We start from the raw sequence: 18,612 nt of genomic DNA on the forward strand, positions 1-18,612 counted from the left end.
TCTTGGGTGGGGATGGTTATCGATTTAGATACTGACCGAATTGCCTCGAAACCATTGAGTATCAAAAAATGTCTTGTTGTTCTATACCAAATTTAATGCTTCAGCATCAGTGAAACAGTGAAAATGCAGCATGCTTGATGTGCCCAAATCTAGTGCTGGTGATTGGCTGTGGCGAGGCATCAAGGGGTTTAAGAGTTTGAAAAATTCAGGAACCAGAATCGAAGTCAAGGTATTGTTATGGCCAATTTATTTATTTTTTAGTTTTTTTTTGTGAACTATCCCTTTAATACTAACTCTTTCTGTTTATAAAACAATTACATGTTTTTCTATGTAATTTGACAATTTATTAATTTTTCCATAGTTTAAAAACACATTATCAACAGTAATATTGTTCAAGTTCAAGTTCAAAGTTTATTATAAGCCCAGAGGGCAATTTTTAGTGCAGCATCAAGTTTGTTGACATATCATACAGAACACACAAACAAAACAAACAGCAACCACAACATTCTGACATCCTACAAATTTAAAAGCCTTACAGCAGTGGGAATAAAAGAATACCTATATCAGTTACTTTTAAGTTTAGGCATACTATAACGTCTACCAGAAGGAAGCATTTTAAATTCATGGAACAGTGGATGAGTACAATCTGCAACAATAGCTCGAGCTTTCTGTAAGACAAACCGATCAAAGCTATATGATAACCCAGTCTGCTTAATGCCTATTATCTTACTACCTTGGTTGACAATGCCATTCAATGAATTTCGGTGTGTAGCATTTACGTTACCATACCAACAACATATAGAGAAGCAGAGCACCGATTCAATATAAGATTTATAATACATGGTCATAAGAGTCCTACTGATATTAAAAGTAGAGAGCCTCCGAAGACAGTGTAACCGTTGCTGGCCTTTTTTACATACTGCTTCAACATGAGTATCAAAACGTAATTTATTATCAATGATAAGCCCAAGGTACTTGTAACTACTGGCCCATTCCAACATTTGACCATTTACACTAGTTGGTTGAGGAGACGAAGGACTGGATCTAAAATCAATTACCATATCTTTGGTCTTTTTTATGTTTACTTGCAAAAAGGCACTGTCGCACCATGCCATAAAATCATTCACCACTGGACCATGACAATTCTCATCCCCAGTCAACAAACTAACAATGACAGTATCATCAGCAAATTTAAAAAAAAACCTGTCTGTGTGTCTACTCACACAATCATTAGTATATAAAATGTAGAGCAAGGGTGAAAGAACACATCCTTGGGGAGAACCTGTGGACGTAATAAGTGTATCTGATAAGGTACTGTTTACTCTTACTCTCTGCATTCTATCACTTAAAAAATCTAATAGCCACCCCTGTCACGGATCGGCCAGGCCCTGTTCTCCACCAATCACAACGATCCACATCATCCGAGTACTAATCACGCTCACCTGCACCTTATTACCGCAGTCATCAACTCCAGCTTATAAGCCCTCACTTCAGCCACTCTCACTGTCCGATCTCGTAATCATGACGTGGACTTGAACCCCTTGAGAACTGCTCTCTAAGGCCGTGTTCACACTTGGTGTCTTTTTTGACTAGGAAAAGTCGACAAGAGCGTTTTTTAGTAAAATAAAAAGCTGGCAGTGTTTTGGTTACAAATAGCATCCGAGGGCGTCTTTTGTTGCTATAACAACAGCTGCAATGGTAGCTAGCGCTGTGTGCTGCAGAAATGTCGGCTTTTGAAGTTAACGGGGAGGGTGTCGGTTCACAACGGCATTTGTGGGAGCGCGACATTATACGGGGAAGGAAACTGTATGGTGCTTCCAACAATTTAGTCCAGGAGCTCCGGTTGGATGATGCACGGTTTCATACTATTCCTTGTGCTCCGAAACTAGTACGATCTGTCTACTGGCTATCTTCTCCTTTTTTCTTGTTGTTTTTGTTATGGAAACGACTCGCCACTCGCTCGTCATTGGTCAGCTGTCAAAAAGGCGCTTGACGTAGGGCGTTTTTTTTCAGAAAAGTTAAACTTTTTTCAACTCGAAAAGACGCTCTGAGCTTCAGAAAAAGACACCGGCGTTGGCATTTTAAAAAGCGCTCAGGACTTTTTTGAAAACACGGTTTACTCCATAGGATTATAATGTAAAACAGACGCTGGCAGCTTCAAAAAAGACGCCAAGTGTGAACACGGCCTTAGTATATCCTTTGAAATAACGATACTTACCCTTTGTGCCTTACCTCCTGTCTCTGCTCCTTGTGTCCTCCTCTCCTCCTAGATCGTCAGTCTTCGGATTCAGTGTGCCTCTGTGGATTCCCTCGTCTCGTCTTTCCCGCAACTCTGTGGAAGAGAAAGTTGTCACTACCAGTCTCACCCATTAAGTGGTTTCCCAAGAATTCTAATACCCACCTCCAGTCGTCAGTTCATCTCTCAGTCTGCCTCATCCTGTTCAATAAACACCAACTGGTTTTCACTTACCTCTGTGTCCGGCCATTTATGTAACAGAAGATCGGACCTGCTTATATCGACAAACAGAATGAGTTCTTCGGATCCCTTTCAAGAGTTGGTGGACTCCTTGAAGAAAATATTACTTCAATCACCTTCACCACCGGTACCATCAGCTCCTGCACCTCAATCTACCCGCACGACAACCAGCACTTCTTCACCGATCGTATTCGCCAGACCCATGGCCAGACCAGCGCACTTCTCTGGTTCGGCGGAGGAGTGCAATGACTTTCTCCTACAGTGCACCCTCACTATTGATCAGGAGTAAATTGAGGAGGCATTACTCCAAGGGTACATAGTTCCATCTACCTCCCCTGCTGCTTCCAGTTTCTTCTTTGTGGCTAAGAAGGACGGCGGCCTGAGACCTGCATCGTTTACCGGAAGCTCAATGAAATCACGGTCAAGTTCCGATATCCTCTTCCCCTTGTCCCAACTGCTCTGGAACAACTTCGCGGTGCCACCATATTCACCAAGTTGGACCTCCGCAGTGCCTATAACCTCATTCACATTTGTAAAGGGGATGAGTGGAAGACCGCCTTCGTGACCCCCACCAGCCACTACGAGTACTGGGTAATGCCATATGGGTTAGTCAATGCTCCTTCAGTCTTCCAAGGATTCATGCATGAGGTGCTCCGGGAGTTCCTTCACCGCTTTTCCGTCTATCGTTTACATAGACGACATCCTCATCTACTCCCGGAGCCTGGCCAAACATTGCCAACACGTTGCAGAGGTCCTCCAACGTTTACGAGAATACCATCTATATATCAAGGCAGAGAAATGCACCTTCCACCAATCCACAGTCCATTTCCTCGGGTATATTTTCAACAGTGGTGGCATCCGCATGGACAAGGGGAAGGTGGAAGCAATCACATCCTGGCCCCTTCCTGCAAGCATCAAGGAACTCCAAAGATTCTTAGGATTTTCCCATTTCTACTGACGATTCATATCAAATTACAGCACCATCACCAGCCCGCTCACTGACCTACTCAAAGGTAAATCTAAATCACTCTCCTGGAATCCTAGTGCCCTAGACGCTTTTAATAAACTCAAACATGCCTTCACCAGCGCACCACTCCTTGTTCACCCCAATCCCAAGTTACCCTTTATAGTGGAGGTAGATGCGTCTACTACAGGTGTCGGAGCCGTTCTTTCTCAGCAACAGGGGATGCCTCCCAAACTCCATCCATGCACCTACTTCTCCCGGAAACTCAGCCCGGCGGAGAGAAATTACGACATCAGCAACCGTGAACTACTAGCCATAAAGCTCGCCTTGGAAGGGACTGGTTGGAGGGGGCTGTTCATCCCTTCTTAGTCTTAACAGACCACAAAAATCTGCAATATCTCCGCGAGGCTAAGCGGTTAAACCCTTGACAAGCTAGATGGGCACTATTCTTCACCAGATTCCAATTCAAAATCTCCTATCGTCCTGGTCCCAAAAATATCAAGGCGGACACCCTGTCCCGCATCCATAACCCCAAAGACAATAATGAAGAACCGGAAAGGATTTTACCCACCGAGATCATCGCCAGTCCCATTCAATGGACCTCTCCACCAGTCACCTCTACCACTCCACCTGCCAATCCGCTGGGCTGCCCTCCTGATCACCAATATGTCCCGAGAACTCAACACATCCCTCTAATCCGAACCACTCATACCTCCCTTGGTACTGGCCACCCAGGGGCCAACGCTACTCTCTCGCTGCTACAAGATCGCTTCTGGTGGACCAATATGGCCAGGGATGTGAGAAGGATCGTACAAGGCTGCCCTGACTGCGCCATCTCCAAAAGCTCCCGTCATCTCCCCACAGGTAAACTTCTTCCACTACCCATACCTCACCGCCCTTGGTCACACCTAGGAGTGGATTTCATCACAGATTTACCAGCTTCTGATGGAAATACATGCATTTTCGTCGTCATAGACCAATTTTCCAAGTTCTGTCATCTCATACCCCTTGTAGGCCTTCCCACGGCACTTCAAACTGCAGAACTCCTATTCAACCATGTATTCCGTTATTATGGTATCCCTGAAGATATTGTACCGGACAGAGGACCCCAATTCATTTCTTGAGTCTGGAAGGCATTCTTCTCCATCCTAGGTGTGACCGTAAGTCTCTCTTCTGGTTACCATCCGCAGTCGAACGGGCATACCGAATGCAAGATCCAGGAAGTGGGACACTTCCTGAGAACCTTCTGCCATGGTCGCCAGGCCTCTTGGAACCAGTTCCTAGGCTGGGCCGAGTACGCCCAGAATTCCCTACGCCAGAGCTCTACTGGACTCACTCCCTTCCAGTGCGTACTCGGTTTCCAGCCTCCCCTGTTTCCCTGGTCAGGAGAACCATCAGACGTCCCCGCTATCGACTACTGGTTCCGAGGGAGCGAGAGAGTCTGGGACACAGCACACCAACAGCTCCAGCAGGCAGTGCGCAGACAACGAATGGCAGCAGACGTCCGAAGATCCGCCAATCCCGAATACCAACCAGGACAAAAGGTCTGGCTGTCCACTAGGGACATCAAGCTGCATCTACCTAGCAGGAAACTCAGTCCCAGATTCGTTGGCCCCTTCACCATCCTGGAATGCATTAACCCCGTCACATACAAACTACAATTACCTCCACAATACAAAATTCACCCCACCTTCCATGTGTCCCTACTTAAACACTTCTCTCCTCCTGTTTCCCCAGGGCCTGACCAGACTGAAGAACCCCCTCTCCCGCTCATCTTGGACGAAGGAGACATATACCGAGTCAAGGCGATACTGGAATCCCGGCACCGTGGTGGTAAACTAGAATACCTCGTGGACTGGGAGGGTTACGGTCCTGAAGAACGCTCATGGGTGCCTAGAGATGACATCCTGGACCCAACATTCCTCGAAGAATTCCACTCAGCACACCCCGATCGCCCAGCACCCCGAGGCCGGGGCAGACCACCACGACGTCGAGGGCGGCCCTCAGGAGCGGGCCGTGGAGAGAGGGGGTACTGTCACGGATTGGCCAGGCCCTGTTCTCCACCAATCACAACGATCCACATCACCCGAGTACTAATCACGCTCACCTGCACCTTATCACCGCAGTCATCAACTCCAGTTTATAAGCCCTCACTTCAGCCACTCTCACTGTCCGATCTCATAATCACGATGTGGACTCGAACCCCTTGAGAACTGCTCTCTAAGTATATCCTTTGAAAAAACGATACTTACCCTTTGTGCCTTACCTCCTGTCTCTGCTCCTTGTGTCCTCCTCTCCTCCTAGATCGTCAGTCATTGGATTCAGTGTGCCTCTGTGGATTCCCTCGTCTCGTCTTTCCCGCAACTCTGTGGAAGAGAAAGTTGTCACTACCAGTCTCACCCATTCAGTGGTTCCCCAAGAATTCTAACACCCACCTCCAGTTGTCAGTTCATCTCTCAGTCTGCCTCATCCTGTTCAATAAACACCAACTGGTTTTCACTTACCTCTGTGTCCGGCCATTTATGTTACAACCCCACTATCTTAAATTCAAATTTAAACTCTGAAATTAATTTCTTTACTAAAACATGGGGCTGAATAGAATTAAAACTGACGAAAGAATTAGCTGACGAAAAATCTACAAAGAGCAATCTAACATGGGTTTTCCTTCCCTCCAATTGTTTCATAATCATATTTAACAGGCTGGATGAGGCATCCTCAACTCCCCTTCTGGCCTGGTAAGCAAACTGCAATGGATCTAAAAGACTTTGAGTTTTTAATAAAAGTTCATCCCTGACAAATTTCTCAAAACATTTCATCACCAATGATGTCAGAGCAACAGGTCTAAAATCATTTAGAGTCTTAGGATAACTTATCTTCCTTACAGGCAAAACAATGGCTTCTTTCCACAACTTAGGAATTTTTTGAAAATAAAGTGACTTTTGGAATATATTATAAAAAACAGGACCTAGCTGATCCACACGTCTTTAGTAAATGTCCCCCAATCTTATCTGGTCCAGAGGATTTTCCCACCTTGCTCTTTTTAAAAGCGTTTATAACATCCTGCTGATTAAAAAACGTACAGTCCATATTACACAGTCTTATTCCTAAACATATTAATTTCACTAATAAAATCCTCCACATCAAATCTAGTATAAAAAGTAATCAATTATTGTGCCAACTGTATTATCAGATTGATAACCAACCAATTTTATGGGGACATTACTTTTACTCTTAGATCCTGTTATAGTATGCATACTCTCCCAGGCAGAACCAAGTCTATTTCCTCTAAGATCCCCCTCTACTTTTTCCTTATACTTATTTTTAGCCCTCCTAATTTCACACTTTATTTGTTTTTGCAAATCATGCTTCCTTTCCAAGTCACCTGCATGAAATGCCTTGTTTCTTTCAATCATGAGGTTAATAGATTTAGTTATCCATGGCTTTGTATTAGCAAAAGTTCACAGTTTTTTGAGGGATAAGCATATCCTCACAAAAATGTATGTAACTACTTACAACATCTGTTAAATCATCAATATCAGAGTATGAATTTTCAAAAACTTCCCAATTTGTGCAATCAAAACATCCTTGCGATGCTAAAGATAAATCCTCAGACCATTTCCTGATAAATTTGGTTTCAGCCTTATACTTTTTTAAAACTGTTTTATACACAAGAATTAAAAACACAGTGTTATGGTCAGACAGCCCCAATGGTGGATTACTAATGGATTTATATGCACCTCTGACGGAACCATAACACAAGTCCAAGGTCTTATTAAATCGTGTTGCACAGGTAACATACTGTTGTAAATTTTGCAAAGTATATTTTAAGGAGCAATGGTTAAAATCCCCCATGATAAAACTAGGGGCATCAGGGGAAACATTTTGCAACTTAGAAATAGTTCGTTCAACAGTCTCTTTCACTTTAGCCTCATTTGCTTTAGGGTGAATGTACACCACCGTAACAAAAATTTGAGGGAATTCTCGAGGCAAATAAAACGGCCGTAATGAGACAGAAAGCAGTTCAATGTCTTGGGTGCGCAATGTTTCTCTTATGATTACTGAATTTCACCACCTTTTATAAATATATAGACAAACACCGCCTCCTTGCCTTTTACCTGTAATCGTTGAATCTCGATCGGTTCGCAGAGGAGTCCCAAAGCTTTTAATAGTAAAAACGGAGTCACTGTCTTGAGCTTTCAGCCAAGTCTCTGTAAAGGCCAAAATGCAGGCCTCTCTATATGCATGATGAACATGTACAGTGGCTTGCAGTTCATCAATTTTATTTCTTAGAGACTGGATGTTTGCCATTACGATAGTCGGCAAGGGAATCCTTCTGAGACATTGCTTCCTCAGTCTTTGACGCATGCCACCCTTCTTTCCTCTCTTCCGCGGTTTCCATATTTTTGATTCATCGTTGTTCCTAGAGGCAATTTCCATTAACGGGGGAACGGGTCGGGTGGGAACTTGGGGGGAGGCTCAGGAGGAGGAAGGACACCCAGGAGGGGGCTGGCAGACAGAGTCCAGTGAGGTGACGACGGAGGGAAGAGCCAAGGAGGAAACAGGAGGAGCCAGGGCGGATCAGACGGAGGGAGGAGCCAGGGAGACGACAGGAGGGACCCAGGCCATAGCTGTAATGGTGACCCACGGTGGAGCCGATGGAGGGAGGAGCCATGGTGGAGGAAGGGCTGACGACTCCAGGGGGCTGACCAACGGTGGCGGAGGAGTCAGAGGTGGAGACGGAGAGCCGATGTGCCAGGGCAACAGGGAGGATCCAGAGGACCAAGATGGAGCAGATGGCGCAGAGCCAGAGAGACGGAGGAATGAGGCGCAGCCGGAGGAGTGGAGTCCCGAGGCGACGGATGGTCGACGACAGACCAAGGTGGAGCCAGAAGGACGAGAGACGGGCCACGGTGGAGAGGAGGGAGCTAGGAGCCATGGTGGAGTCGCTGAGTCGACGGGCTGAGGCAGAGTCCGGGGCTTAGAGGCTGGAGGCAGAGGCAAGGGTTTCTTCAGCCACAGTGACGATGGAAGAGATCAAACCCGCAGAGCTCGCACCGTACAAATGGTGGGCTGAGGGCGAGCAGAGGGGCTGCCAGTGACAAAGAGTTTTATTAAACAAAATATAAATGATTCAAGTATAATCAATGTGAATATAGCCGTTTATGTAGCAACTTATTCTACTATTATAATCATGTGTAAGTTGCCAGCGTGTATAGAAATCTGTATGAGAAGTGCAGACATGCTGAAGCTGCTTGTCATGTTTTTCCTTTAGGCAAAACATATGATGGGCCCTCACTGTCACGGAACATAAAATTAAGGCCTCCTGACTGCATCGTGATCTCATAACAAACATGTATACAATGTATTGAACATGCATAGAGAGAAAAAAAAACTGTATAAAACTGTATGTCGCAAATAGAGGTGATGGTTATGCATCAGCTGTATTGATGCAAGAAACTTGTAGTGGTAGGGAAAAAACAGCCTATTGCTTACTACAGTACAAAATTGGACAATGTAGCTCAGGGTTAGTCATCATGTTACCAACAAGGCCTTGCAGCAGTACATTATGCATATGAGAAAGCATCCACAATAACCATGGGGTACCCAGTAACTATTTATACTCATCACAAAATTGTAGAGTTAATAGAACAAGGGAGATTTGTTCTGACTCAAGCCCGAATTGTAGCTCATTCATCACTATTTACATATCCAGATGTTACTATTAAGCGATGTCATACAGTTAATCCAGCTGAATTCATTCCTTTGGCTTTTGAATGAAAACCCCATGATTGTGTGACTGATTCATTGACATTTAATAGATTACGGTCTACACCAGTCTACACCAATACCTGAGGCAGAAGTCACTTACTTCGTAGATGGTTCTAGATTTAGAGATCATGTTGGAAATCATACAGGATATTCAGTAGTGAAGAAGGACAACAAAGAATTTATGTCTGTGATATCACAACATTGTGTACAGCCTTGCTCTGCTCAATTAGCAGAATTAAAAGCTCTCACAGCTGCATGTCAATTGGCAAAAGGACAGACAGCCAATATTTTCACTGATTCAACATATGCTCATGGTGTATGCCATTTATCTGGAGCATTATGGAAATAAAGAGGATTCAAAAAAAGTGACGGAACACCCATACAACATGCTGAACAAATAGGTCAATTAATTTCTGCTATGATGCTACCAAACAGTCTAGCTATAATCAAGTGTCAGGCTCATAAAAAAGGAAATGATTTTGTCATTAAGGGGAACAATACAGCAGATTTGGAAGCTAAAAAAGCCTCAGGGTGTCAGGTAGCAGTATTAGCACCTGTAGCACTTATAGAACCGCAACCCCAATTGGATGATATTATTCGAATTCAACAACAAGCAGGCCCCTATGAACACTCAATGTGGCACCAAAGGGGAGCCAAAAAAAACACGCAAGATATTTGGCGTACACATGAAGGGCAAATTGTTGCCCCAACTTCACTATTGAATATTCTTTCCGATGTGCATGGTTTTGACCATTGTACAAGGGGGGAAGTGATAAGGAAAATTAAACAGCAAGAATATTGGTCTCCTTATTTAAATGCAATGGTAGGTAAATTTGTTGAGTCTTAAGGTGTAGTTTAATTATTGTAATTTTAAACAGCTATTACAGCGCTTTACTAATTCTTTATTGCTGTACATTTGATGCAGAGCTTTTGTGGTGGAGCAGGTGACGGCGGCAATTGTGGGGAATAAAAAGGAAAACCTGAAACAATAATATAAAGTAAGAAATTATTTTGTTACTTCTAAAACATAAATCAAATGACATTGTGCTGTTAAAATGACTCCTTGTGTATTATATTTGTGCAACTTTGCAGGATCTGAGATGTCTACGGACCGGGGAGGGGGGGGGGAGCACACACACACACACACACAAGGACTGAACAGCATTGAGGCGATTAAATAATGACTGAATATATATATGTTTGAGTGAAATAACCTTTTAAAGCCACAAATAGAAATTGTATGAAATATATGTAAGCATTTATATTATAGTAGTACCTTGAAGAAATAAACTAAGAAATAAGCAGCTTTATTGAGCGTTTGTGCCAAGGCACAAAAAAGCATTTACATTTAAATTTTTAAATTTTAATTTATTCATTTTTTTTACATTTACAATTATGCATTTGGCAGACACTTTTATCTGAAGTGACTTACAGTGCTCTTATTACAGGGACCCCAATCCCCCTGCAGCAGCTCGGAGTAAAGACACCGGTGGTGACGACTGCGGAGATCGAACCAACAACCTTTTGCTGACCAGTTCATTACACCACAAAAATAATGAAGCTATATTAAAAATTAGCATGTAATTGTAAACATATGAAATGGAATGCTGACAACATGATATGTAAAATGTTTTGCTCTGTGTAAATGTGTTACAGGTAGTTGTTCTCATAGAGAGCAGGCACACAGATGTTTGGAGCAGACACAGCAGCAGCCAGATTGTCCCGCACTCATTCTTCTGCTTTTGTTCAAGATTGTGTGGTACGGGGAGCCTCATCCTCTCTGTGCACTCAGACAATGATAGCCTCGATGTCCCTTTCTCATCCATGATCAGATTCAGTGTGACTGCAGCAGTGAGGGAGGTGATGGACGGCAGAGACAGGTGAAGGTGGACGCGGTGGTCAGCTGCTTCATCAGAATAAAGCTGTAGAACTGGCACAGCTGTGTTGAGATGGCAGTAGGATGTGGGCTCACCGTCTGTAAATACATGATTGTTAGAACAATATGTTTGAATAAAGCTTTGTTTCATGTGTTGTTGACTTGTATTTATTTATTGTCATGGTTACTTTCATTTACATTTTACTCATTCATGTTTCCTGTTGTTGTCAGTAAATAAAATATAATTGTTTCATTAACATATGCATTAATTCATTACTTGTCTGAAAATTGAGATGTATTCACTTTGGCTGCATTTGTCTCATGTGTAGTCATGCATAGCTATGGCACATGAAAAAGCAAATTACATTTTGCTTGTTTTACTAAAAAAAATAATTATTGGTCAGCATTTATCATTATTATTGTTCATAAGTGTTGGGCTACTACTGCTTTCTGAGGTAATCTTAATTTCTAAGTAATAATACTCACATTTTTCGAGTGTAAAATCAACAGTCTTCTCCAGAGATGAGATCTTCTGAGCTGCTCGACGTCTCTGTGCAGATATTACAAACATTGCAAACATGGAGGAAAACGTACTAGGTAGGGTTGTGGATTTATAGATGCTATGAGGTGTTTGTGCGCCTGTCGCTCTTATTTCCTTTTATTATTATTACTGAAGAACATACAAGCTCAGGGAAATATAATCTTTAACAATGAACAATCATAATGACCAAAAAAAAGAAAGAAAAGAAAACATAACTATAATGGGTTTGCGTACATCATAGTATGATATTATACACAGGGAAAAAAGATTGAATATCTTTGAATAATCATAAAATTCATATAATCATATAATGCATTAAAATTGCATTTGTTTTTATTTATAAGCCTCAGGGATGAAACGAGAGATATATTCAACCAGAAAAAGAGGACAACAAGAAGATTTAAGCCAGTTTTACGTGTGGGTGAACAATTTTGCACATGAAATTAAGAAATTAATAACATATTCAAGAGATAACGATTTATAATTAATTTTTAATAAAAAATAATATCTTTAGGGATTAAACTGTGGGTTAGGCTATATTGGTAGGTAAAAATATAAAAACTTAAATCAATCCCAAATTTATTGGTTATAGCCTACTGGGCAGCTGTTTCTTCAACAAGACCAAAAATGAGCAAATTTCATCAACATCAAAATTTACAGATAGATGAATTAAACCTGTCGCTCATATCTTTTAAGTTTGTGTTTGCATTTGTTGTAACGTCATAAATCACATGATAACATAAACATGGCGGACCGCATTCATACTCAACGAGATTTGGCTGTAGAGTACGTACTCTTTTAGCGCTCGTTAAGTAAGTACTTCTTGAAATTAAGTACCTACTCATTGAGTAGGCGGTTTCGGATGCAGCCATGGTGTTTCCCTGCCTTTGACCTGAGATGCTGAAATGGGCTCCAGCATCACAGTGATTCTACATGGGACAAAAAGTTTGGAGAATGGATGGGTGGTGCCCCTATAATGTCTGCCAAAAGCTGACAAATACATTTTACAGTTCTAAAAACAACAGCTATCTGCTGAATGAGTGAGTGCTTTATGAATGAGTGCTTTAACAGTCGAGGATAACTTTCAGCTCAGGTCAATAGGGCCAGAAACCCAGGCCCTCTGACCTCCAGGGGCTTAGAGCTGGGAGGCCCACACAAGCCAATACTGCAAGGATATGAACATATGAACAGTGATTGACTGTGTACCAGTAATTGTTGGAACAATGTGAAATAAACATATTTGAATCTATCTGATTAACAGCTTGATGAGTTGCAAAACAGAATAAAGTTGCAATTATGAGAAATTTACAGTAAGATGTAATTATTTGTTTCAGGCATACTTTTGGTTAGAATACACAGTAAAAATGTCACGATTAAGAAAAACAAATAGATTGTGTACAACTGAAAAAGCCACAATTAAATATATAATTAAGATTGTTTGCCCTTTGTACTCAATTGTGAAACCCAGACAAAGGGATTGAGCAGGTTATGCTGACCAGGCTTCTTTTACTCCTATACTCTTATACTGAAGTAGAATTAACAGACCAGAAAAACGTAGGCTGAAATTGTAGTTAAACATAAAAACACATAAAATAGGAAACTCAGGCAACTGAACCAACAAACAAATTCAGTGTAGACCAGGGTGTCAAACTCAGTTCCTCGAGGGCCGCAGCCCTGCATAGTTTGGTTCCAACACTGCATCAACACATAAACCATGTAGTTTTCAAATAAGCCTGAAGGACTTGATTAGCTGGATCAGGTGTGCTTGCATCTTAGGGTTGCATCTGAACTCTGCAGGGCTCCGGCCCTCCAGGAACTGAGTTTGACACCCCTGGTGTAGACAGAGGGAAACCCCCACACACATCCAACCATACATTGTCTGTATTAGATAACATTTCCGGGACGAGTTATAGGTTACCTGCCATCATATCAGTTATCAACCATAACCCAATATTGATTTTTGGTTATTACTATGGTTTTACTATATAGTGTATCCCTAATTACTACATAGCTACAGTAGTTTAGCTGCCAGGTCTTTTTGTGCAAGCCCCCACACATCATCACTCACACACCCTTCACACATTACACCCCTATTCCACAGGACACAGAGTTTATGAATAAAATCCCTTAAAAAGCCATCCTCCTCTGATTCAGTAAATACACAGATCATCGGTCCTTGCTCTTTACTTCTGATATTCTGTATCTAAAAATACTTGTGTAAAAAGAAGGACATTGGCTAGCTCAGATTCCTAAAGTGTGTGTGTGTGTGTGTGTGTGTTCTGGTATATATGGTTTAGGAGGACACAAATTTGTTTAATGACATGGGTATGACAGAGGTATTACAATTTGAAGGTGGTTTATGAGGACACTGCCTATGTCCCCGTAATTCAAAAGGCTTAAAAAAAACATTCTAAACAGTGTTTTTTTTTTTTAATCTAAAAGTGCAGAAAGTTTCCTGTAAGGGGTAGGGTTAGGTGTAAGGCAATAGCACATGCAGTTTGTACAGTATAAAAACCATTACGCCTACGGAGAGTCCCTGTAAACCACAAATACCAGACTGAGTGTGTGTGTGTGTGTGTGTGTGTGTGTGTGTGTGTGTGTGGCCTCTTGTGCATCTGCGCAGGCTTGGCAGAGGTAAAAAATCATTCATTCTGAAGCGTTCTATATAAAAGACCCAAATACAGATGTGGAGTCTAACAAAAGGCCATAGCCCACCACCAATGACATCAGTCTGTCTGCTGAATCATCCATCCATCCTTTTCTGTATCTATCTGGCTGTATTATTAATGGAACAAGGACTGTAGGAATGGTCACATCCACATATAAGTAAATGCAGCTTTGAACCTCACAGGCACATAAAAAAGCAGTGCTTTTTTGTTTCCATATTTGCTGCTATTCTGATTACACACCCACAACGCTCATTTGTGACATCAGAGGCGCACTTTGCCGTTGGAATGGGGAAGGGGCAGCTGCAAGAGAACACAGAATGCAACTGCATCTCCTCGACACAGTTTCTCTTTTTCCTCCATAATTTTTTTCTCTCCTCCTCAAAACGTCTGAATGCTGAGAGCCGAGCAAGAACGCTACCCCTCTCCACCCTCCCTCCCTCTCCCTCTCCCTCTCCCTCTCGCTTTTCTCTCTCTCTCTCATCCGTATTCGAATCATCACAGACAGAAAAAGAGCCCTTGAGAAACAGCTCACCTGAAACATGTCTTGACATTCCCTGTTTATATCCGTTGAAGCCTCCTTGTGTTTTCCTTGTACATCCTCCAAAGCATATATTCCTAAAACCTAGTAAACGCACAGATTCTCCATTCTGTGCTCAGACTGGTTCCTGACCCCCAGACCTGGACTCACTGGCTAGTCGGCAGCCTGCGTGCTTCACTGCCTGCCTACTGTTCCCTAGCCCATGATGTCACAAAGCCCTCGCAGCCTTATTGGCCAAGGGGCTGCATGTTAATAAAGGCAGCTGCCAAGAGAGAGGGGGAGAGAGGCAGACAGAAAAACTGGATCTGTTGTTTCACAGACTGGTGGAAGCAAGGGTGGTTTTTAAAAAAAATATATATATATTTATTATTATTTTTATTCCACCCAGTTTCATTCAGAGTAAAAAAAAACAGCATGATAATACCATGTTTTTTGTTTGTATGTTTTTTATTTTATTATTATTATTTTTTTCACTTTTTTTAGTTTTATATAGATATTTGCTTGTCACTTTATTCATTTATTTATTTAGCACCACCATAATGGAGTACCATGTACATATCATGGTACATAATCATGGCGTACCATGTAATATATAAAAAAATGGTATTAGTATATGATAACATCACTTTATATGTTTCTGTAAAACAATAAGCATTGACAAAATAAAATTTTATAAAATTGTAACCTGTGTGTGTAAACATCCATTTATACCATGACCAGTTATACCGTTAGCCCAGCCTACCCACAATTAATCTGCAGGCAGTTATACAAAACAGAGTCCTACTGCAACCCTAATTTATGTATGATGTCATTCTTTTCCCTCTTGCTCAACTTTGATTGGCTGATGGCTGTAGCAGCTGCTGTCTTAAGGTGGTGTCTTGTCTTGGATGCTTGGAGTCAGAATCACACTGGTTGTCCTGACAACCTCATGGTCCTAGGGGACAACAGGCCTGGGCTGCGTTTCCCAAAAGCATCGTAAGCCTAAGAAGTTCCTAAAAATGATCGTTTGACTGATCTTAATATTACGGTCTGTTTCCCAAAAGGATCATAACTTAAGTAGCACTTGAAAATCATCATAGATCTACGAGTGCTCTGGAGTAATCGTAAAGCCCTACGTGCATCGTAAGAAGACAGAAGTATGAGGTCACCCACAGGAAAATCGGCAGATTACACCTTTAACTTTATTCAAGTGCTATGTGATTATAATTAAAGCTTTTGATTGTACTTTTTTGTACACTTTATTACTCTTTTTTTTATTTATATAAAATGAAATTAAATAATTAAAAAGGGCAGAAAACAAACAAAAAAAACATCTAAATTAAATGACAGAATAAAAAAAAGAATAAAAGAAGTAGGTAATATGCTTCAAAGACTGGGAAAAATTGGGATAAACTCATAAAAATCTGTCAATGGCTTTCTGACATGCACGAAAACCAGCCATGCATTGGACCCAGAAATAATGTCTCTACAGATATTATATACAATAATATATATTATTATTATTATTATTATAAATAGTATATTAATATTATACTTATAATATAATATAGTTTATTATATTATATTATTAGGCCTATATCTGAGCTGTCTGGAACACAGCATTAGGTTAACATTTCAATAAACGAGCATGTACTACAAATTAGAGCCATTCTATAAATTTACATTTCAGCACTTGACCAACAGATAGCGACTCCTAAGTAGCACTTAAAGCATGGCTACGTGCGATTGTGTTAAGTGCATTTTTGGGAAACGCACGTGAAACAATAACGAACGTTCGTAAAATGACTTAAGTAAAATGACCCTTAAGTGCTAAGATCAATCGTAATCAATCGGAAATTGTAATTGTAACATATTTAGATATAGGGTCGGCAGTGTATTATGATAATGCATGAACCAATGCCTTATTCAGTTAAATAAATTGAAACAAAGGTCTATTGTATCTTTTTACTTTCCAAATAATAATAATAATAACAATCATCATCATCATTTCTTTGCTCCACAAATCTAAAAACATGGATTTGTTTACAAACCCATTGTTAACAAACAGACACACACACACACACACACACACACAAATCAATTAACCTCGAAACTGTTTTGACTTCAACAGAATTGTTGAGATTTTGTGCTGTCTATAGTCAGTGGTATCCTACTGTCACATCTATGTATCACCGATCAAGTCAAGTCAAGTCAAGTCACTATTATTTGTATAGTACTTTTAACAATGCAAATTGTGTCAAAGCAGCTTTAGATCAGCTTGATATAAAGCTGATTGGCTTTACAGTATTTAAATTAGGAAATAGTGTGTCGAAATTGTGTCATTCTCCTCTGGCCAGACAAAATCAGCAGTTTAAATCGAGGCTGCAGAAGAGTCAGATTGTGCAAAGGACTCATCTGGTTCCTGTGGTCTTGTCTAGGAGACAGGGTCTTCACTGGGAATCAGTCTCGGGGCTCATCTAGTTGTCCTGGTCTCCGCTGGCGTTCAGGGCTGTAGAGGTCAGCCTAACAATACTTTAACTGATTTGAATTATAGAAATGCGACAGTCTGCTTCCCGAACAGTGTTAGGTAGATTGTTCCAGAGTTTGGGCACTAAACAGGAAAACGATCTCCCACCCGCAGTTGATTTTGATATTCTAGGTATTATAAAATGGCCAGAGTTTTGAGATCGCAACGGACGTGAAGGACTATAGTGTGATAAGAGCTCACTCAAATACTGAGGTGCCAAACCATTCAGGGCCTTATAGGTAACTAGCAAGATCTTAAAATGTATCCAATGTTTAATAGGAAGCCAGTGCAGTGTTGACAGAACCGGGCTAATGTGGTCATACTTCCTGGTTCTAGTAAGAACTCTAGCTGCTGCATTTTGAACCAGCTGGAGTTTGTTTATTAAATGTGTAGAGCAACCACCCAATAAAGCATTACAATAATCTAGCCTCGAGGTCATGAACGCATTAATGAATGTTTCTGCATTTGACATTGAGAGCATAGGTCGTAATTTAGATATATTTTTAAGATGGAAACATGCGGTTTCCAAATGCTATAAACATGTTTTTCGAAGGAAAGACTGCTATCAAAAAGTACACCTAAGTTCCTAAATGATGACGAAGAATTTACAGAGCAGCCATCAAGTATTAGACAGTGATCTAGGTTATTACATGCAAAAGTTTTTGGTCCAATAATTAACACCTCTGTTTTTTTTCAGAATTTAGCAGTAAGAAATTTCTAGTCATCCAGTTTTTGATATCAACTATACATTCCGTTAGTTTTGCAAATTGGTATGTTTCATTGGGTCGCAAAGAAATATAGAGCTGAGTATCATCAGCATAACAGTGAAAGCTAACACCATGTTTCCTAATGATATCTCCCATGGGTAATATGTAAAGCATGAAAAGTAAGGGGCCTAGTACTGAGCCTTGAGGTACTCCATACTGTACTTGTGATTGGTATGATACGTCTTCATTTACTGCCACAAATTGATGACGGTCAGATAAGTACGATTTGAACCATGCCAGTGCACTTCCTCTAATGCCAACATAATTTTCTAGTCTATTTAAAAGAATGTTGAGGTCGATAGTGTCAAACGCATTGCTAAGATCCAGTAGCACTAATAGAGAGATACAACCACGATCAGATGATAAGAGCAGGTCGTTTGTAACTCTAATGAGAGCAGTCTCAGTACTATGATATGGTCTAAAACCTGACTGGAAATTATGGCGTCAAAACTATGCCATTAATAACCGAGCGCACCACTTATGCTGGCGCGCGCGGTAAATCACTT

At 41.2% G+C, this 18,612-nt stretch overlaps 1 protein-coding gene across 3 annotated transcripts in view; it reads right to left on the reverse strand.

The window, feature by feature from the left end:
- LOC131540594 (serine/threonine-protein kinase PAK 3-like) overlaps positions 1-15,007 on the reverse strand; it is a 411,671-nt gene extending 396,664 nt beyond the window's left edge. For 2 of the 3 annotated variants that reach the window (XM_058775623.1, XM_058775619.1), the window contains exon 1: positions 14,828-15,007. The gene's annotated coding sequence lies outside the window, so the exon portion shown is untranslated. Of the gene's footprint in view, positions 1-2,218; positions 4,575-14,827 lie in introns of those variants that run through there. The other variant, XM_058775620.1, reaches the window with a different exon arrangement.
- Positions 15,008-18,612: the final 3,605 nt, after the last annotated feature.

The sequence above is a fragment of the Onychostoma macrolepis genome, chromosome 05 (genome assembly GCF_012432095.1).
Source record: "Onychostoma macrolepis isolate SWU-2019 chromosome 05, ASM1243209v1, whole genome shotgun sequence".
Lineage (NCBI taxonomy): Eukaryota > Metazoa > Chordata > Actinopteri > Cypriniformes > Cyprinidae > Onychostoma > Onychostoma macrolepis.